We start from the raw sequence: 22,717 nt of genomic DNA, 5'->3' as shown, positions 1-22,717 counted from the left end.
TAGTGAAATATAAAGAGGTAGTTTAGTAGAAAATTAAGGTCACTTCAAACTGGGGAGATAAGGATAGCTTTCATGGAGGAGTTGACATTTGAATTACATCTTGAAGGACAGTCTGGATTTGGACATGCAAATAAAGGAGATATCCTAGTGTAAAGAATTATGTGAGCAAAGAACCATAATAAAACAGATTGTTTGGAGACCAGTTCAGTTTGGCTGGAATACAGGGTATGTTGTCGGGAAAATAAAATAGACTGCATCTAGTCTAAAGAATCTATTTTTATTCTATAGACAAGGAAGAGCCACTCAAGTTTTTTAAAGAGATATGTGAGAAGGTAAGAGCTATATAATTCTAGGGCCTGGTTCTAGAAATGGCTGAATACCTGTATTAGACTAACTCTCCCACAGATAACAATTATAAACTCTGAACCAGTATAAAAAACAATTATCTGAATGTCCTTGGGAACAACAAAAAAGAGTGCAAGATGGATGTGAGTCAACCCTTGAAAAATGACAACTACATTAGGTGAGATTTGCTTTAGTATAGCTTTTCTTCTCAGGGCACTTCTCCATCCATGTAGTGCAGGGTGGCTACAAGTCAGGACGAAAGCCATCGACCTTCTGACTTGAAGAGTCAGAGAATGAATTAAGGGATGCCAAAATGACTGGATGTTGAACAGAGAAAGCCCTGAAAGGAGAGAATTACAGAGGAGAAAGCCCCCAAATCTCCATAGAAACTCCTTTCAAATCCTTGGCTAGCCACTGAATTATGCACACATGGAGGAGATTCCAAATAACCCAACAGAGGGCAACCGACGAAAGGCTGAAAAACTGAGCAGAGATGTCAGCTGATGCCCTCCTGCCACAACAAAATCAACAGTCTTCAGACAAAGATAATAGACTCCAAAATACCTATAACAAATTATCTGCAATGCCTCGTTTATAATAAAAAATCACTAGAAATTAGAAGAAAAATGAAAATGTGACCCTTAGTCAAGAGACAAAGTAGTCAAGACAAAGCAAACTCTGAAATAACCCAGGTCATAATTAGCAGCTATTGTAAATATATTCAAAGACTTGAGAGAAAGTATGGTCATAAAGAGTGAACAGATGTGGAATATCAACAGAAAAATGAGAACTATAGAGAAAGAACAAAATGGAAATTCTAGAACTACAGCATATAATATCTGAAGTGAAAAATTCCTGAGTGAACTTAAAAGTAGATTGGAGATTTCGGGGGGGAAACGTGGAGAGGGCGGGGTGGGGGGGCAGTAAACTTTAAGTTTGCTGTGCTAAAAGAAAAAAATATTGAAAATAAATGAACAGGGCCTTCATCTCTATGGAACACTATCAAGAGGTCTACTTACAGATAATTGGAGTCCTACATGGAGAGGAGAGAATGAGGAAGAAAATATTTGAAGAAATAGTGGACTAAAATTTACAAATTTGTTTAAAACATTAACCTACACATCCAAGAATCTCCATGTAGCTTAAGCAGGATAAATATAAAGAAAACTACATCTAAGTACATCATCACCAAACTACGGAAAACCAAAGACAAAGGGAAAATCTTGAAAGTAGCTAGAGGGAAAAGAACATATTACATACAGAGGAACAATGATACACATAATGCCTGACTTCTCATCAGACACAATGGAGACAAAACACAATAGAACATACATAAATGTGGAAGTAAAAAAAAACAAAAAATAAAAAACTATCAAACCAGCCTTATATATCCAGTGAAAATATCCTGTGAAAATGAAAGTAAAATAGGCTTTTTGAGAAGAGTGGAATTTGAGAAAATTTATTACCAGCAAGTCTGCACTAAAAGAACTTACTCAGGTTGAAAAAAATGACATCAGATGAAAACTCAGAATTACAGGAAAGAATGAAGAGCAATAGAAATAGTAAACACAAGTAAATATAAAGACGATTTTTTTTCCTTTTTTCTTCTTTTAACTTATTTAAAAGACAATGTAAAGCCTTCCAAGGATTACCAAACATCTGTGGAAATTTTTAACATAGAGGTCAGACCCAAACAAGAAACCTTCATCGAGGCACTTCATTTGAAACTGCAGAACACTGGGGACTAAAGATTCTGCAAGTTTTCAGAGAGGGGGAAAAAAAAATCACAAAAAAGGATTATAGACAAAATTGCTTTAAGATTTTTCAGTAACAACAGTGAAAATGAGAAGACGTTGCCTTCAAATATTTGAATGAAATTACGTCAAACCGTAATTCCATATCTATTCAATCATGTAGAAGAAAAAAAGATGGACTTCTTCAGATATTCCAGCACTCAAAAAAAAATTACCTCCTTTGCATCCTTTCTAAGACTATCGCAGAAGTGCTCCAAGAAAGCAAGCATGGGGTATAACAAAGAAGTTTTGGCACAAAAGGATAGTAAAGAGAAATCTCTGGAGGACAGCTGTACACCAGATGTAGGGATAAAAACAGAGTATTCATGGAAAAAAACTTTGAAATGATCTATTTTTAACCACTTACTGGGCTACTTAGCAAACCCTTTCAATTTGGCAGTGTAAGTCCTTGTGGAAATTCTATTCAATTATTTGTTGATGGTCCCTCCCTTCTATTTCTCCATTTATTTCCTTGGCGTAGATCAGGGAAGCAGCAAGGAGAAGCAGCATAAAATGGGATAGAAAATAAAGGACAGAGACATATTGGGATTTAAGGACCTTTTTTTTTTTTGCTTGAGTTTGCTTGAGTTTTCCCAAAAGTAGTGCCTGTGGCAAGACCTTGTAAACAGGAAGCAGCAGGGAAGAGTGAGGGAAAGTGGAAAAGCAAACACACAGATGCATTATTAAATCAGTATTGTGGGGCACTGGCACTCAGTCCTGCCTGGAATCTTCGAAAGAGGATGTGGGATACCTTTTGGAATTGTTGACCTGAGGATTGCTGATTTTTATCTATAGCTCATATCCCGCATTAGTTGAGACTTACTTTGCGGTGTGTAAATTCCTATATACTTCCAGACTGAGCACGCCTGCTTGACCGGAGGGCTTCCCAAAGGCAACTGGGGCATTGGAAAACCCCGAGCGCAAAAGTGCAAAACAATGAAAGCCAAACTGCCCACTGCATGTGCACTGCAATCAGAGATGAGACTAAGAGGAAGTGAGTCAGGAATCCAGGAGCAATTCAAACAATCTATCCTTTGTACCACTCAGATATACCTATGCCCTACAGTAAGTCCCGTCTGCCTCTAAGTCTTCACGGTGGTGGTCAGCCATGATCTCTATGCATGACATAAATAGACAAAGATCAATACAATAAGCTGCAGTCTTCACTGCTGCAATTGGTTCTGGAGTTATGATCGGTATTTTTCATCTCCTTCCTCCACCACCATATTAAATTTCCCTCTCCTTCAGCCAGCACTCCCATCTGTCTAGGTTTCTAGCCTAGCGGGGTGACGCAGACCTTCACCGCTGAGAAGGATGAGCCCTTGGCTATCTCGCTATTGTCAGGCCATGCTTACTGCAATTGTTATTCACCAAAATCACTGGGCATGTGAATGCCAAGAAATGTCTATGATTGATCTTACCTTGCCAGTGCCTTAGCTACCTCAAACTGCCCAAATCTTCAGTTCCCAATGTTTTCTCATCCTAAGTCACCCCCAGGGAGAGTCTAGTACTATATGTCTTAGCTTGGGTTCTACCGAAAAGCAAAGCTTTGGCCAAGGAGATAATCCCAGAGTACAAGTAAGGGACCAGAGAGAATGAAGAAAGGGGGAAAAGTTTATATAAAGGTTCATTTTTGATATCACAGCTTTGGGATACTGGGGCTTAATCATTGTGTCTAAAGAATATACAGAATGTATCTCAGAGCTATTTTCTAGAAGAACAACTGGGGAAAGTATTTATCCTAGGTTTCCATCTCTCATTGATTGAGGATTGCTTTCACAGTTAATTTTCATAAATTTTGGGGCTCCGTATGTGAGCTTATCAAGTAAGATCCCATTCCCAGCTGTGGTATTGGAGAAGTCCTGAAGCAAAAGGTGAAAAATGCATGGTGTTCATTTGAGATTAGATTTCGTTTTATATAACGAGTCAAATCTAGAATGCCCATTGCATCCAGGCTGGAATCAGAGGTGAGGCTGAAAAGATGTGAGTTAGGGTCCCTGAGGCTCTGATACAGTCTTGTATGAGCTTCTCAAGGAATTTGGAATTAATTTGTTAAAACGTAAGCACATATCAAAGACTTTTAAGCAGAAGAGTGACATAATTAGGTTTGTATTGTAGGAAGATTACACTGGAGATATGGAGGAGAATGAATTAGGCAGAGAATGAGATGGTAAAGTACAAGACACCATTTTGGACACTTCGCCTATAGCTGATTATGCACTAGGGCAGCATCAGTGGAGGTGAGGGAAGGAAAAGATTAATGAGCTACTAGAGATGTTGCATCAATGGGGAAAGTTGAGAACAGTCTCACGTTGATAATTTGCTCAAAGATATTATTATAACCAAGTATCAGCAATTAGCCATTACTGATATTAGTCAGTTAGTAGGAAGTAGAAACTTTTTTGATGGAATCAATGTGGTTTCAAACTTAAGCCAATGAATGGATCATGAGGCCGGTCATAGTACATGCATAGGAAAAAATAAATCAACTCATGTGTTAACTGTGGTTATCCAAGGAGGTGAGTAGAGGAGAAATTGATGCAATTTTTCACTTTCATTTTCTAAATTATTATCTTTGTGGCATTTTTATCTTTCAAAATGAGGTGATAGTCAAAGTTAGGTTCTAAAATCAGGGGTAGGGGGAATGAAGACATCAAAAATAAAAAAGAAATAGAACTCTCTCTATATATACACACATGTATTCAAAAAAGGAGAAAATCTTCTTTTATGGCCAGAAAATTTGGTGTTATACACTTGAACAGGAGGGTGGTTTTTTTTTGGAAAAATAACATAAAAGGAAGTAAAAAATAATGTATGGAAAAAACTTCTACAGTAACAAACCACATGCCACCAAAAGGCTGAAAGCACCAAAGTCTATCATTTCATATGATAATGATATAAGGTGGAAATAAGTCTATAAAACCCTTTGGTTTCAGGGTTTATCAGATGTGATGTGGCTTTGTGCTATCCTCTGCACCTCTCTAGCTATTATTTGGGCATTTATCAAGTTATATGCATACCGTTTTCCCCCCGTGTGGAATTTGTATTCCTCTAAATACCTAGCACCATCCTTTTTTTTTTTTTAATGATATTTAATGAGCAGCTACTATGTACCACTGTGCTAGGACTGTTGACACCATCATTAGTAACATAGACATAGTACTTGTCCTTCTGATGATTAGGGCCTAGATTTGTGTCTGACTTTAGCACTTAATGAACAGTGTAACTTCACGTAATTCACTTAATCTTTCTGAGCCTCAACTTCTTCTTTGTTAAAGGGAGGTGGGAATATTACATATACAGGAGTCATACATTCATTAATTCAATAAACACGAAGATCTTTCCACGTCTAATCCATATGTGCTTTGCGAACCAAAAATAATATGTCAATAGTGTGAGTTATTCTTATGTGTATGCAATAAACGAACTGGCATTTTTTGCTTATTGTTTTGTTTGTTTCATTTAAAAAGCTTTTTCAGTCGTTATATTCTATAAATTCAAGCACCAAAATGCCATTTTCTAGTTCAGGTACAATTTAACTAGTAATTTGTGAATCTGATGAAGAGGATAACATTTGACTTCCAAATAGTCAAATAGACACTCAGCCAGCAAAACTAGAAAATAAATTGAGGCAAGAAGAAAAATAATGAGTAAGGAGAACATAAGAACAAGCAGGAAATTGGGGGTGAGATTTTGGAATGCGCTGTCTCAGATTCACATGTGCTCACTTTCTTAGCATGAGATGTCTATGATGCTTATGTTTTCATATTTGCATTCCCTGATTTTGAGATTAAATCCCACACATATCTTTACATTATAATCCATAATATAAGCAATAGCCATGGCAGAAAGTTAATGGTACAGAAGTTGCACTTATTTTGCTGAGAACAGCAAATTTAAAGGAAGAGAAATATTTTATCATAAAGCCTTTCTTTACATATATTGGGAGGATTCATTATACGTAAACATTTTTCACACCATTAGCTATCTGCAATCTATCAGCTTTTCTGTTTGATCAAAGCTTTACTATAAATATATGCACACACATATATGTTTTATGACCTCAAGGAATTTGAAAATCTCTCCCATATACCACCTGTTCCCTTTATTACCACGTCAGCATCAGGACTGACAACTAGGAACAAGAAGTAAATCTGGATAGAAAACGCATTAGAATAAGAGTTAAAAATCAGTGGACAGACCAAACAACTTTGGAAATGAGTGGAGTCTCTAAGAGTAAAAATAAAAGGTACTATACCTGGCACTCTAGTTGATAAAGCTGTTTTCCACAGGGATACAGGTTAACAATGCTGATACTGCTATGCATGTATACTGGAACTCGTGGATGGTGGGAGCCAGGTTTCTCACTGCTGGAGTGCGAGCTTACAGATAGGCAAGGAAAGGCTAAAATGATACAAGTGGTAATGGATTAGAGTTGGAAACATCAATATGAACTCATGCTCAGCTCACTTTTTTTTTTTTTTTTGGTGAGGAAGATTGGCACTGTGCTAACATCTTTTGCCAATCTTCCTCTTTTTGCTGAGGAAGACTGGCTCTGTGCTAACATCTGTGACCATTTTCCTCTATTTTTTGTATGTGGGATGCTGCCACAGCATGGCTTGATGAGCGGTGCATCAGTCCACACCCGGAGTCAAACTTGTGAAACCCAGGTTGCCGAAGCAGATGGTGCAAACTTAACCACTACTACCCCAGGCTGGCCCTAGGTCACTTTTGATACAGGTAGTTACATTTAGAAATGTTTTTATATATGTATAAATATATACAGCTTAGCAGATACACCTATATTACCTTGTTTTGTCAGCTGAGTGGTCCTAGAAGCAACTACACCTAGTAGCAATAGGCACACATAGTGCCCAGGTCTCGGTTTCTAATAAAAGAAAACTGATTAAAGGAATCACGGCTCCTTGGAGAAATGGCTGGTTCCAGGATTGAGGCCGGAAGTATGCAAGGTAAGACTGGAACATCTTGTAGTGCTGGAAGTTAAGTTCTTTAAAAAACAAGCAAACAAACCAACCTACGTTGACAGGGGTTTTTCAAACAGATACAGGAGCCAACTGAAAGAGCTCCCAATGGCCCAATCTGGAACAATTTGAGCAACAAAATAAAGGAAAGTATTAGATTATAACCCAAAGTATAAAATAAATATCCATGAATACATACTGATATAAATAAATAATTGAATAAATAAATAAATGGGGAAGGAGAGAAAAATCTCCTATTCAGAAGAATTGCAAATAATTTATGTAAGTACTCCATCCTCAAGGAGGGGCAGCATAACTCCCCATTCCTTTTCATTTTTTCCTTTAATCTGCTGAAATGCTTTTTTTTAAATTTCAGCTTAATTGAGGTATAATTGATATATAAAATAGTAAAGATTTTTTAAAGTGTACATCGTGGTGATTTGATATAACATACACATTGTGAAAGGATTTCACCCATCTAGTTAGTTGACACATCCATCACCTCACATATTTACCTTTTTCTGGATTTGGTGAGAACAGAAGTTCTACTCTCTTAGCAAATTTCAACTATCCAATACAGTGTTACCAACTATAGTCACCATGTTATACACTAGAGCCTCAGGCCTTATTCATTTTACAGCTGGAAGTTTGTACTCTTTTGTCAGCCTCTCCCTATTTCCCCCACCCCCCAGCCCCTAGAAACCACTTTTCTACTCTCTTTTTCTATGAGTTTGACTTTTTTTCCCCATTCTTTAGAAATGGACTGTGAATAGTGACTTCTTTCCGAAGAGTACAACATGGGAAAGGGAAAAAAAGAGTAACTTGACAGTGGAGAAACCTGACAAACGCTGCCCCAGACAGGTGATCAAGGTCAACATCAGCAGTGATAGGTCACGCTGATAGAATGTGCTCTTGACATGATGTACTCTACCTCTGGCCTTCCTCCCAAATACCCATAACCCCAGTCTCACCAAGAAAAAAACACCAGACCAATTCTAAGAGAGGGACATTCTACAAAATATCTAACCAGTACTCCCTGAAACTGTCAGTCATCAAAATCAAGGAAAGTCTGAGAAACTGTCACAGCCAACAAGAGCCAAAGGGACATGATAACTAAATGTAATGTGTCATTCTGGATGAGATCCTGGGACAGAAAAAGGATATTAGGTAAAAATTAAAGACATGTATGGACTTTAGTTAGTGATAATATATCAATATTGGTTCATTAATTGTAACAAATATACAAAACTAACGTAAGATGTTAATAATAGGGGAAACTGGATGTGGGGGTTATGGGAACTCTTTGTACTAATTTCTCTATTTTTCTGTAAGTCCAAAACTGTTCTTAAAAAAATCTGTTAAAAAAAAATCAGTGGACACTGAAGAGTCATTTGATAAAATAAAATACAAATCTTTATAAATTTTTAAAAAATTAAAAATAACAAGATACTCCTTAAAGATGATATATTGGAGAAATTTCTAAACTTAGAAGCTTTGGAAGAAATCATAGAGGAAATTTTATATAGATTAAAAAACTTACAAGTTTCAAAAAAGACTTCTCAAATTATAGTGGAAAAAAATACCCTGAGAAAATATACTCAAAGTAAAGAAAATAAACAAGTGTTGATATTCTGAATTGTTATAGAGCTCTTACAAATTTACTTTTTAAAGAATACCTCTGTTTCAGCGCCAGCCCAGTGGCATAGCGGTTAAGTTCGTGCACTCCATTTTGGCGGCCTGGGGTTCACAGGTTTGGATCCTGGGTGCAGACCTGTGCACAGCTTGTCAAGCCATGCTGTGGCGGCGTCCCACATAAAGTAGAGGAAGATGGGCACAAATGTTAGCCCAGGGCCAATCTTCCTCAGCAAAAAGAGGAGGATTGGCAATAGACCGTAGCTCAGGGCTAATCTTCCTCACACACACACAAAAAAATATCTCTGTTTCAAAATGGGCAAAGGGCACAAGAAGTCAATGAAGAAAAGAGGAAATAAATGTGGTTAAAAAACAACGGGAAATTATTCTAACTGCTACTCAAAGAAATCTAAAAAAATTAAAGCATAAAAGAGATACAATACTATTCCATGTCTATTAAATTCCAAAATTACATATATATTAATATATAAAATATATACAGCTGGTTTATATACATATATATAGATACGTATATAAAACGTGTATATTTGGTAACAGACAGTCAAACAAGCAGTCTCATCAGACAAATGCTGGTGAAGAGTGCCAACGGATACATCAACTTTTAGGATATGTTTACAAGAGCTTTAAAAATGTTGTTTACATGTGACTCTAATAATCCATTCTAAGAGTTGGCAAAGTCTTTCCATAAAGGGCCAGAGAGCAAATATTTTGTGCTTTGCAGGCCACATAGGCTCTGTTACAACTACTTAATTCTGCCATTGCAGTGTGACAGCAACCAGAGACAATTACGTAAATGAGTGAGTGTGGCCCTCTGTGTTCTGCTAAAGCAGACAGTGCACCGGATTTGGCCTATAGTTAGCCAACCCCTGATCTTTCCTAAAGAATAACAAAAGTGAAAGAAAATATATGAAACAAAATTACATATACTGCTTGATCTCCACTATGTAAAAAGTATTTGTAGAGAAAAATATTAGCAGAAACAACATCAAAATGCTAACCAGATTTTTCTTTGGATAGTGGAATAAAGACTTTTTCCCCTCCTTATTCCTACAATTGCACTTTTTTATGTATTAAAAATTAAAAAAAGAAATTCTAAAGTGAGTTTCTTTGAATTTGTGCTTTTATCAGCAAACCAGAGATTCCTGGGTCAATTAAAGATTTTAAAGTATTCTTATTTGCTATGTTTATGTACATTCAAGAAAATATTTTGGTGAATTTTCATCCAATTCTCCATAGTAATGGGCTTCTTTTGACATTCAGAAATTATGTTTTGGAATATTACTCACTTCTAACCAACTCGGGTTATGGTTCAGAATCTATTGTTAGTTATTCTTGAAATGCTTCACTCCTTCCAGAGCTTCTGACACTTTCTGGGGATCACCTAAAGCCACGATATTGGAAAATGTTGCCTGCTTTTCTGAAGTTCTTTTTAATGACTCGTGTTCTTAATAACCTCTGTTTAAGCGACAAAAGAACCACTGTTGTTAGGAGGGATATACAGTGTCTTACACAAGTTTACCCTGGCAAGCCACAGGCCCCAATCTGCAATTCTGTGTCAGCAGTTTTCAGTCCCACTAATATGGATACAGATGGGTGTGTGAGCTGCTCCAGGCTTCTCACAGAGCCAATCAAAACACGGAAAACAAAGGCCTTTATAAGCTCAGTGCTGACCACAGTTCCCTACAGTATTGCTAAAGTCACATTTTGCTCTTGACTTTCTAGATACAGAATCCCTCTCACCTGAGAGAATTCAGATGTCATTCACAACCCAGGACTTAAGTTTGTTGCTCTAGTAAGAATATGTAATCGCTCCCTTTGGAAAAGGAAAAATGAATCCTCTTTCAGTCTTTCTCTAAGAATTTCCAAAACAACCCAATAGCTCTCTGAACACACAGGATGCAAACCAAGGACAGCGAGCCAGCCTAGAGCAGAGACGCGCAATTGGGCTGACGCTACATAAATAAAGGAAAAAGAAAAAACTGAACTTGTTATCTGAGACCATTTGAAGGAGAGAAAGATGTGCTTTTGCTCAGCTTCACCAGCACCTCAAGGCGCCCACCCTGGCCACCACGACGGTCGTCTTCTCCCGTCCCTCACCCCAGCCTCCTTCTCTCTCAGAAGGACGTGCGTGCTGTTATAAGAATTTCTCATTATACGATGGTTTAAATTTACTTCTTTTTGTCTGTTTCCCTCACTAGAAACAGGCGCTTCATGAGAGCAGAGACCACAGCCTGTCTGGTTTTTCTGTGCTCTGTTTTCCATAGGAAATATATGATAAGTATTGAATGTGCAGATGAATAGCAGAATAATTTAGCAAAAAGATTCTGGATTACTAGTCAGACAATGTGTGCTCTAGTTCTGGCTCTGCCGTCCACTAGTCAGGTGTACTAATGGGGTTCCCACTATGATAATGCTGTGTAACACCTACCCCAAATCTCTGTAATATACATCAGAAAGCATTTATTTTTGCTCACAGGTCTGCAAGTTTGCTGGGACTCGGCTAGGGTTGGCTGCAACCAGCCTTCAGGTTGGGGTCAGGTTGGCTCCACATGTCTCTTCATTCTGGGACCAGTAGCTACTTGGAGCCTGTTGTCAGACTGAATAAAAGCAGCACAAAGAGGAAGGCAGAAATGCTTAAACCTCTTAAAGCCTCAGCTCAGAACTGACACATTGTCACTTCCGCCTACATTCCATGGACCAAAACAAATCACATGACCAAGCCCAACCTCAGGGAGGCACGGAAATATACTCACCAACAGTAGACCATAGCAAGGATGAGGAGAGCAGGCAGAATTGCGGACCAATAATATCATCAACCACAGTAGTCACAGGAAATTCATCAAGTTTCGATATCTGGAAGAAAAATATGACAATTCCAGTCCTGAGGATGCACGGGGCTCTTGTGAGAGTCAAATGCTTTTGTGTAGACATTATGTAATTAAAATTGTTTAACCAAGAGCTAGACATTGTGTAGGCACCAGATAATGATTGAAAATGACCAGTCATTTTCTTTTCTTATAGAGAGAAAGACTACAATCAAAATACAATATGATCATTGTTTAACATAAGTTGTGTATAAAGTATTGTGGGAACAGGAGATCAAGTTGTTACATTGGTTTGGGTGATGTTTGTGATGCTACTTTAAAAATAAATGAGAATAAATAAGAATGACCACTGCAGAGGAGACCCGGGAAGTGGGAGAGTGTAGGGGGAGAGGAGGCTTTAGCTTTATCAGCAATATTTCTTTTTAGGGTAAATAGGAAAGATTTGAAGCAAATATGGCAAAAAAAAAAAGTTGTCATCTGATAAATCTAGATGTTGAGAGACTGGATATCTGTTATTTTCTATGTATGCTTGAAAAATTTCATAATCAAACATAAATTTTTTAAATTATTTTAAAATAGGTACCTGGCAAACAAAGAAGGGAAGGAAGGTATTCTGGGCAGAAAGAGCACAAGCAGTAGGAAAAGGAATTTGGTCTTAATGGATAATAGTGTGAGGGAGGATGGTGGGAAAGAATAAGACAGAGGAAGGGGAAGGGATTGTATTAGTTTCCTACTGCTGCTGTACAGGTATCACAATCTGAGTGGCTTAAAACAACAGAAACTTATTGTCTCACAGTTCTGGTGGCTAAAAGTTTGAGATCAAAGCATCAGCAGGGTTGCTTCCTTCTGAGCGCTCTGAGGAAGAATCTATTCCATGCTTATCTCCTAGCTTCCAGTGATGACCAGCAATCCTTGGCATTCCTTGGCTTATAGACACATCAGTCCAATCTCTGCCTCCATCTTCATATGGCATTCTCATTGTGTGTCTCTGTCTTCACATGGCCTTCTTTCCACTGTGCATGTCTCTGTGTCCAAATTTCGTCTTCTTATAAGGACACCAGTCATACTGTATTAAGGGCCCACCCCACTTCAGTATGACCTCCTCTTAATTTAATTAATGACATCTGCGATGACCCTATTTCCACATAAGATCACATTCTGCTATACTGGGGATTAGGACTGCAACAGATCTTTTCGGGAGACACAATTCAACCCATAAGGGGGATCAAGATATTGCTACTATTTTTTGGCTGCTATTATCAATAAATTTTCATATTTACTAAAAAATTCGAAGGAACAGCATAATATATTGTGAACCAATTGAAAGACCTCCTCAGGGGACCTGTGACTTAGCTGATTCTGTGAAAGAAAGGAAATCACAAGAAGGATGATGCTTTCTGTGTTTCTTCCTTCTTACCATTCATGTGCCTCCCAGGCTAACCCACATTATGCTCTGCATCACACCAGCCCACGCTGGGTGACTCACCATCCTGCCCCACTCTCCTTTGCAGAATAGTTTCATCATCAAAAGAAAAAGCCCTCTGGCTACTATCACCACTCTTTTGGACTGCAGTGCTTTGCCCTGTAGTTAATTTTTAACCCTGGGCTCTTCAGCAACTATCCTGATCACCAAGATCTGGCACCAATGGTCTGCCTCATATTTCTCTCTCTGCTTTAGGAAACTTCTTAGTAAACTTCTTCACAATGCATGGGCTGCTCAGGCAGAATTTTCAGTCCCTCGTAATCTATTTTCCAGTTTACAGCTCTAAAATCAGTGAATTATCTCAAATCAGTTCTTAGACTACTTGGTACATCCCTTACTCAAGCCAAATGCTCTTCCCCTCCAACTGTATGATCTAGCTCTCGCCAGCTTCTCTATCCCCCATCTCACACCACACTCTCTTTTGCTCACCGTCCTCCAGATCTACTTCCTTTTGTTCCTTGAACATGCCAGGCCTTTTTTTTTTTTTTACCCCCAGGCCATTCCACTAGGTTGTTCTTCCGCCTCTGCAAATTGCTCATTCTCAAATATCACTTCTTTGGAGGGTTTTTCTCTGGCCATCCTATCTAAAACACCTTCCTCAGACTCTCAGACTTAGCATGCTGTTTACTTCCTTCTAGAGTTATTTACTCATTCATTCATTTACTAGTTTATTGTAAGTCTCCTCTATAAAAAGAGATCATGTCTGCCTAGTTCAGTAATAGTCTCTGCTGCTCACACAGTGCCTGGCACGTAATAGATGCCTAATAAATACAAATTGAATGAAAAAATAAACTTTGGGCTCAGGCCTTCCCAAAATCGTCACAAGTTTGGGCTCTAAGCAGGAAATAAGAAGCACTTGCCTTAGTCACCTTTTGGTGCTGGTTCCTAGCCCCTGCCTCTGTTACCCAGATTCTGCCTGGATTCCTGGCACAGGATTCTAAAGTCTATCTTGGGTTTTTAACTTATCTCCAAAGTTCTGGGTTCCAGACTCTACTTACAAGAAACAGGGACCTAGAGTATCAACTGGTCTTCCCCGCGGCTGTTCCTGAACTTGACCTCTTGCCTGCTGAATATTATACGTGCTGAATATTATAAGAACTGCTGCTCCTACCTGCCTTAGTTAACAACCACAGAATTGACCCCGAACCTGCCCAAGTCCTCCTTGTTTGACTCAACCCTGTCCTCCCTCTCTTATCCCTATCTTTCCACTCTAAATCTTCCTTCTTCGTTTCTACCCCAATCACAGCATGACTGTAAGCATAAAGGAGTGGTTATTGTGGACACATTTTTGAAAGCTAATCATTCCAATTCATAGTTGCCTCTCCATTGGAGGTGTGTACAAAACTCCTAGTATATCTGTCTCACTGGATACGATAAATCTCCATGCCAACAATTAGAAGTTATGCATTTGCCAACTCCAATATAGATAGGAACTAAATCTGTGATGTTTTCAACTTTGGGTACTTTCAAACAACTTTGAGATACAATTGAGACCATTTATAGCACTGAAAGTAGGTATGCCTTGAAGTCTTTCCTGTGTAAGCCTAATTCTATCACTTTCCTTAAAATCCAGTATCCAGAAAGCATTTAAGTAAAGCTACCGTGAGTTGCCTGGATATTTTCCAAGCTCTGGATACCATAGTTAGTCACATGGAATGTGGAATGGGCTAGACATCTTGGAATTGTTCTTGTTAAATTAGTGTAAGCGATTGACCCAATAGCTGTAGTAATCATTATTTGTTTAAGAAGTTCCTGTGAGGAAAGCTATGCAGTTGTCTTGTGAAGTAGCTTCTTAAAAGGCTTTTATTTTGTCTGGATATGATAAGAATCACTACATGGTATGTCTAACTGATGACTTAGTGCTCTTTCAGTGCATAGAAACTTCTATGGGAAAAAGAATTAGACAATAAGTACCAATGACTTAATACATGCCATGTTTCCAATTCAATTTGCTTTGATAAAAATCAAATAATCCCCAGGAACACAAATATTTATCTACAGTGATTGGACAGTCTGTTAAAATTGGCATTCTCAGTCCCTCCAAAACATTCATTTGTCCTTTATACGACCCACACATTGTCAAGAGGTTAATAATGTTGAAAAATTCCTGTGGTGTTCTTAGTTTTTGTGCTATCTGGCAGAGAAACATCAGGATCTTTAATTTTCTTTTCAACATAGCATGTTCTTTATTCACAATCAATGCTCCTCTGTCTTAATCAACAAAATAGGAAACAGATTTTAAATTCTAAAAGCACTGTAAATTCATAGCATTTTTCCTTTGAAGTAAAATGTTTTATATGACTACAGAGAAACATGAAAAGAATTCATATGGCTTAACAACTCAGAAGGCTTAACAACTAAAAGCATAATAATTTGTCCTCAGTGGAACAGACAGACATTTTAACGGTAAACAGGTATTATTAAAGAGTTTGGTAAAGTGATTTTTAAATGTGCTAGTTTTTATATTATAGAATATATTTCAAAATATGATTCAGCCCTAAATACAATTATATACCACCTTATCTATGTGCAAAGATTATTCTTTTCTATTTAGACATTGTTTTAAGGAATACATTTTACGTTGGTACCAAGTTACAAAGTAAAATGTAATTTACAAATAGATAAGTTATCTACTCCAATAAAACCATAGCAGATAAACCCTTTATCAAATATGTCAAGTACACGTTAAATCATAAAATATCATAGAACTAGCTACAGAGGACACACTCATACTTTCAAGGTTACTATCTTTATTTAAGTACCTCATGTCCTTTCAAATGACTTTAAAAAAGGAGAATTTATGATCAGTAAGATATGGCAATTAATATTAGTCATCAAAATCAAAAGCATAGGTGTGCTTCACTTCCTTCAATAAATCTCGAGTGTTCAGAAGAAAAGTGCAATGGGAAGAAAACCTGTCTCAGATCATAACATCAGGAAAGGAAGTTAGAACCCAATTCTAACCCATCAGGGAAAAGGAAGCCTCTAAAAACAATATACAGATTCCCAGTAGTCTGTATAATCAGCACGTTGTTACTAAGAAGCAAAGCAAATAGACCACCATTTCTTTTAAAGAGACTCGTAGCCTAGAGGTGTTTCCTTTGTCATCTCCTGTCCCCAACTTCTTTCTCCGACCTTGAATCTCCTCCACTACCTTTATCTACCTTACCCACTGACCACTCTTCCTCTCCTCTCTACCACTATTTTCCCGCCTCCTTTACCTTCTTCAAACTGCTCTTGCCCAGCGAGCCCATCCTGATGAACCCACCCAGCCTTGTTCCTGCCTACCCCTGCCTTTGCACTACGGCTTCCTAATTACACACTGCTTCTCTATTCAAGGATGTTTTGCCCTGGATCTATATCCGGCAGTTGTTCTGTGTGTGTGTCTGAGAGCTTGGGTTCTGGAGTCATTCCACCCGTGCTCAAATCCCAGCTCTACTCTTACTACTGTGAAGCAGGTTAACTAACCCCATGAAGCTCCAGTGATCCATCTGCAAAGTGAGGCTTATAACAGAATTTGCCTATCGGGATATCGTGAGGACACAAGGGGGTCATGAGAGGAATGCACTCTATATAGTGCTGGTGGAGAGTAAAGACACAATAAATACTGATTATTATTATTCTCATACTTATTATTTTGCCAACACAGGGGCAATTCTCTTCAGTGCAAAGTGTTGTATATTATTCTGTATCACCCTGTAAGTATGGTGACTGCACTGTTTGAACTAAAATTGAGACAAATGATCCGGCAAATCATATGCACTGAGCAGCAAAGAAACAGAAGCATTGACGTAAAACAGCACAGGTGATTCAGGGTGGGAAAATCACTGTATCGACAAGTCCTGTGGTTTGCTTTTTTAATGGACTGAGTCCTCAGATAAGAGTGTGCCAGGTCTACAAAAGTGAAGTAAAGGGTGGATTTGTTTGGGGCCAGATTCTGAATTTATGGGCAAGTTAAGACAAGTTTTTTCCTTCCTTCCCTTATAGGATGCATAAATATAGACACCTGTGCAGTATACTAGGTTATCGCTCTTAAAGAAAACCTCATCTTCACTTCCCACAATTTTCTGTGAGGACAATATCAGGAATAAAACCTGCCCAGTACCATAGTGAGAGGGGCCAGCAGACAGAACAGGGGGGAAATAGAATGAACATCATGTGAAAACTGAAACTGGAAGTGAGCTATTGATAGAGGTGGAACCTCTGTTGACAAAAAAAAATGGGCCAGAAGGGCTAATGTCTTCGGTAATTATATCTGAGGACAGACTTGACAAGTGCTTTCAAGTCTGTTAACTGGATTGTTTTGGAAAATCTCAGCTTAACTCTTTGAATCTTATCTGCTTAATTGCAACTTTGTCAATATTTTAAATGTATGTTTATATTATGTAAGGACCAGAACATTTTGAAATCTTGCCATTAAGGTAATAAGACAGAGAGAGAGACATAGAGAGAGAGAGAGAGAGAGAGAGAGAGAGGTGTCGCTGAAGGTTGGTAGAACAACAAAACAGCTACAACAGGGCCTGGTTGTAACAGAATGGCCTCCTATATTCTTCAGTGGAAATTATCAGAAGAGACACGCCCCTAAACAGACAAATGTAAGTACAGCAATACATTCCACAGTCAAATACAAATGCTTTTGTTATCTTCCATCTTTTGTAATCCATGCCTCTGTTCCCAAGCATTTTCATGGATAATTGAAAAATGACAACAAATTTCTTCCCTTGAGTCTCCATTTCTCTCATGGTAGATGAGCTATGCTACCTACAGCAGACACTCCCTGTAGCAGAGGACAACTGTGTCTCTCAGGTAATCCAGTGGTCTTATCCTGAAGGTTGTACCCTTTAACTGTCCTTCCCAACATGGAATGAACCAATACACACGATCTCATGGGGACAGAATGGCTCCAAACGGTCTTTTGTTTCCACACTCCTACACTTCATAGTCTTCCCACTCTTCTCCTGACTTTGTTTTATTTTCAAAGTGAAATATTTATATTCCTATGGTATCTTATTTTAGTAGCTGATTTATTCTCATCTCTCATATTGTGCTTTTTAAAATATCACTGCTAGTAACCCATCAAGACTTTGTATTGGGAGAAAAAATATTTATGCTGTATTGGAGTAAGAACTATGGCCTAAAGGGTAAAAAGTGTGTTGTCTGTTATCTATTCATCACCACATACAGACATCCATAATTTATTATTATTATATAGAGCATAAAATTACAGCACAAATTACTGAAGCTGGCTCTAGGTATCCAATTTTTTATTACACTGTTTTCTCTACCTTAGTGTATGCTTGAAAATTTTCACCATAACAATCTTTGAAAATGCATATGAGATCAGAGAGACAATCTCAGAAAAGAAAAAAAATGATCTGAATGATATCCTCTGATTTCAGATTGATCTCAGATTACTGTAGGCGGCATTCCTAGGCTTAGCAGAGCTCCAGTGCTCTTCTCTTCAACTTGGGAAGCTCCTGGGAGGAAGAGGGGTAGTTATTTTTAGTGCAAGCTACTTTAGGGAGAGAGTGCCCGATTTTGTTGTTGAGGCGGTCCAGACATGAAATGCTATACATTTGATTTTTCAAACAAGATGGAGACAAGGTAATGAAAAGTATGAAGGCTTTGGCGTTGGACAGACTAGTCAAATCCTGCTATCTGTACAATTTGGGGGATATTACAAGTTTCTCAGACTTTTTATCCCTTGTAAAGTCAAGTTAATATCAGCTTCACAAAGTTATTATATGTAAAGTGCCTACTGATATGTGTGGCAAATAATAGATTCCCAATGCATGTTTACTTCCTTCCTTCCTGTCATAGTTCCAGTTGCTAATCATATAATATGTTCAAGAAACTCCAAAGATTTTTCTAGACATAACTCTGAAAACCTTTTCAGTTCTCCAAAACACCAGTTAGGAGCTTGGCATATCCAGTCACTGTACATTATTATTAGAAAGGCTATTAATAGACAAGGAACTCATGTCTTTAGACAGATTAGACACCAGATTGCGTGATGTAGTAGGAGGGACAATGAACTCTCTGTTAAGGACATGAATTCTCATCTCCACTCTCTCATTAAGAAGCTATTGTCTTTGAAAGGGACACCTAACCTTCTCTTGTCCTTGGAGACGGAATTTTCCAAAAGTATTTCTAAGTTCTCCACTTTCTAAAACACAGAGAATGACAGGCAAAGAAAGAGACTAACTAAAATACATGAAAGTAATAATTTGATATGTCACTGTATTAAATAGAGAGATTACCTTGGTTTTCCTCAGGTATAAAAACTACGCTTATTAGATTTTGACAAAGTGAAAGCACTTCATGAGTATGAGGTTTTGACTCTGAATCAAATGGCCTTGGCCAGAAGCCACTGCAAATAGTCGTGTTGTGTGATTATTATTGTTTTTGCTATGATGAAAGCAGGATTATGAATTTAATGCAGTAAGCAGCTGCAAATTAGCTAAAGCCCAGCATAGAGAATAATTAAGAGTGAGGGATCTCGGGTATCAGAGACAGCAGGCGCCTGGCCTGGCCCTGCATCTGACCGTGGCCGTGGCAGGTGACTTCACATTTCAGAACTTCGGGTACCTCATCTCTGAGGCATATCATCTTTAAAAGTTGTTAAAAATTAAATGAGAAAATGCTGGTAAAATGTCCCTGGCATTTAGTAAGTGATTAAGAATCTATTTTCTTCTTGAATTTCCACTTTTAGAAATATCATACCAGCTTCTTATCAATAATGCTGATTTTTCTCAGAGATAAAATTCAAAGTTTTGCTTTTCATGTTTATGAGCCACTCCTCATTATGTTTGTGTGTGAGACAGAGAGATTGTACATTTATATGGTTTTTTGAAAAAACAGCAAAGTGTTAACAAAATAGCAAGAGGACAGTATTCAGAACGGCTGAGCAGTCATGAAGGCAACATGGGACTCACAAACAGATTAAAGGGATTTAAGGATTGGGTGACTCTCAGTAGGAAACTGTTTTCTTCCATGAAAAGCCACAGATGTCTCAAAGGTCTCCCCACCACAGCCCCAGTCACAGACAACTTGTGCAGGCACAATGGTCAAGATATTTGCAAATAACCCTTGAAGAACATAGGAATCACACCTTCAGCATATCATATATCTGAAGAATTCAAAGCTAAGGAAACAAATCACCTGCAAAATACATGTAAATACAGTTGAAGGAAAGAAATAGCCTGCACATGTAAATACGATACATCTGCGTTGGAGACGCTATGTTTTGAACAATCACCAAAAGAGACAGAATTCTCTTAAGTGGAAAGTTAGCTTTGATTCAAGAAAGTGACCCATAAAACCTGGACAGCGCAGGCTGTCACCCAGCACTCTGACACTGACACAGATCAGCGGGTGACCCAGATGACAGGGAGAAACAAGCACATGAACAGAACAACCCAGACCAAACACGTCCCTGGACCACATTTATCATAATCCTAACACATGGGAATAGAGGACACACTGCTGTTAGTATCTAAGTCACTCTGTGGCGTGTATTGGCTTTGCTATTTGTAAATTAAACGTGAAGATAAACATATTCTTTTTTCCATTGTTAATGTTGAGTTTTTCTCAAAGACGGCCTGCAGTGTTGTTAAGAAAAATCAAGTGAACTGGTGTGATACCACACAACATTTGCAGAGAAACATATCCATAACAAAAGGTGGCCAGAACAGGCCCTAATCCTATTTGAGGCACCATCTCTTATGCATACACTGCAAGTATTGATTCTGGTTATTATAATTTTCAGGCCTCTCACCACAAGATAGGATTTAGTACACTTATGTAAGTTGGCTCTCTTTCTTTAGGGGCTCAGTATAATCATCGATGCTCCCATAGCAGAAAAGACACTAGAGCTTTACTGATTTAGTAAAAAAAGATTATCTTACTGTCTCCCCGGCAAAATGAAAAAGCAAATTATCTGCCTTGACATTTCATCTAACTCATAAGTCTTCCTCGATGTTTAACTCCTTATTTTTCTTATTCCCTTGTATACTCACAGGTTCTTTTCCCAAAAGCTATTTATCTTTTCCTCACCTCATATCAACAAGGAAATCATTTTATAATGAGACTAGTTGTCTCAGTTTACTTTTTTTTTTAAAGACAGACTTTCCCTACAATGGAATCCCTGCCAAAAAGACGGCTCCACAGCCACACCAGCAGCACCCCACCACCCCCACCTCCTCATCCTTGGAGTAAGAAAACCCAGACATCTATCTGGACCTGAAACAGCCCTTGCTTGAGAAAGCATGAACCTCCGAGACGAGAGAGGAAATGCTGTAGACAATAGCAGAAGCTTTACAGTCCACAAATGCTCAGCTTTTCACCACACCCATTGGTGGAATCTGTTACCAGTAAACACACATTGCTCTAAGCACCATTATTTATTAAAGATGAAAGAAAAAAAATCGTCTGCTTTTAAAGTCAGCTCAGCTCCAAATATGATACATATGAAAATCGGATCATTTTGCTTCTCTGAGCTAGAAACTAGTCAGGGAAACCCTTTGCTACCTAAAGATTGCTCTTTTCTGTCTACCTTGAGCACAATTTCTCCCTTGAAGCTCCAAGATGGGCAGTAATTTCAAATCAGATTGTAAAGTAATAAGGGCACGGAACATGATGGAAAATTCATGGAACACTGGAAATTTTATCAGAGTTCTCTAGGAGTTATACCTACAAATGAAATCTTAGTGTTTAGTCTTAAACTTACTAAGCAACAAGAATTGTTTAACTTCTAACCTAGGTAAAAGAACGAAGAAAAGATTAATGAAGAATAAGGAAAAAGAACAATGCAAGTACCAGCCATACTCCACATCCTGTCTTACCCAGCCTGTCTCCCCGTAGGTGAAGCTGCTATAATTCTCAGAATTTCAGAAATCTCTCAGGCTTCTCTTCCTCCCTTCAAGGTATCTCTTGACTCAGTCCAGTAGCCGTGTATCTGCCTGTCTCCGGCTCCTGTCTAGTGAGGAGCAGAGCATTCGGTCTTCCCAGCCCTCAAACACAGCTCACCTCTGGAGTCTGTGGGCTCCTCTGCTTTCATGCTCTGCAGCCTCTAGGCCAAATAATGCCCCTCCCATCACCCTGGAACCTGGTCCATTGCCTTATGCTGCCAGTTATTTGGAAGAGAAAGTCAGATCTTGTCCTTACTGCTTACTCCTTACTTAACCTCTCTGAGTTTCAGTTTTCCCGTTCTATAAAATGGGCTAGACCTAGCCATCTCAAATGGTTGTTTGGTTTAAAAATACTTCATATGAAATACCTAGAACAAGGTTTAAAATGTATTAGGTACTCCATAATGAGTAAGAATAATAACAAAAAGAATAATAATGACAATAATAACAATAAATTAGAAGTAAACAATTCCACAATTTGAAACAACTACTAACTCCATAAACAAAAGATTGGTCACCTATTGCAATATATGAGCCAATAGAATTCATAGGAGCCAGAAAATGTTTAAATATTAAACCTAATCCTTACAAATATCCCACGAGGTAGTATGATCAGCACTTTCCAGATGAGGAAACTGAGGCACGGCAGGATTAAATAATTCATCCAAGGCCAACCAGTTGTAGTGCTTTAACCCTTTTTTGACCTTGGTTTTCTCTGACTCTCAAG

At 38.2% G+C, this 22,717-nt stretch overlaps 1 long non-coding RNA gene across 1 annotated transcript; it reads right to left on the bottom strand.

Annotated features, from left to right (window-relative positions):
* Positions 1-6,401: 6,401 nt before the first annotated feature.
* On the bottom strand, positions 6,402-22,086 carry LOC147914433 (uncharacterized). Its single transcript, XR_015555320.1, has 3 exons — positions 21,925-22,086; positions 11,527-11,626; positions 6,402-6,542 (listed from the first exon to the last, which is right to left on the bottom strand). It is a non-coding gene; the product is annotated as an uncharacterized LOC147914433 (long non-coding RNA).
* Between the last annotated feature and the right edge of the window lie 631 nt (positions 22,087-22,717).

This window comes from Ceratotherium simum, chromosome 20 (genome assembly GCF_057802395.1).
Source record: "Ceratotherium simum simum isolate JZ-2026a chromosome 20, ASM5780239v1, whole genome shotgun sequence".
Lineage (NCBI taxonomy): Eukaryota > Metazoa > Chordata > Mammalia > Perissodactyla > Rhinocerotidae > Ceratotherium > Ceratotherium simum.
The sequence above is the reverse complement of the archived record's forward strand: the minus strand, read 5'-3'. Positions and strand labels throughout refer to the sequence as shown.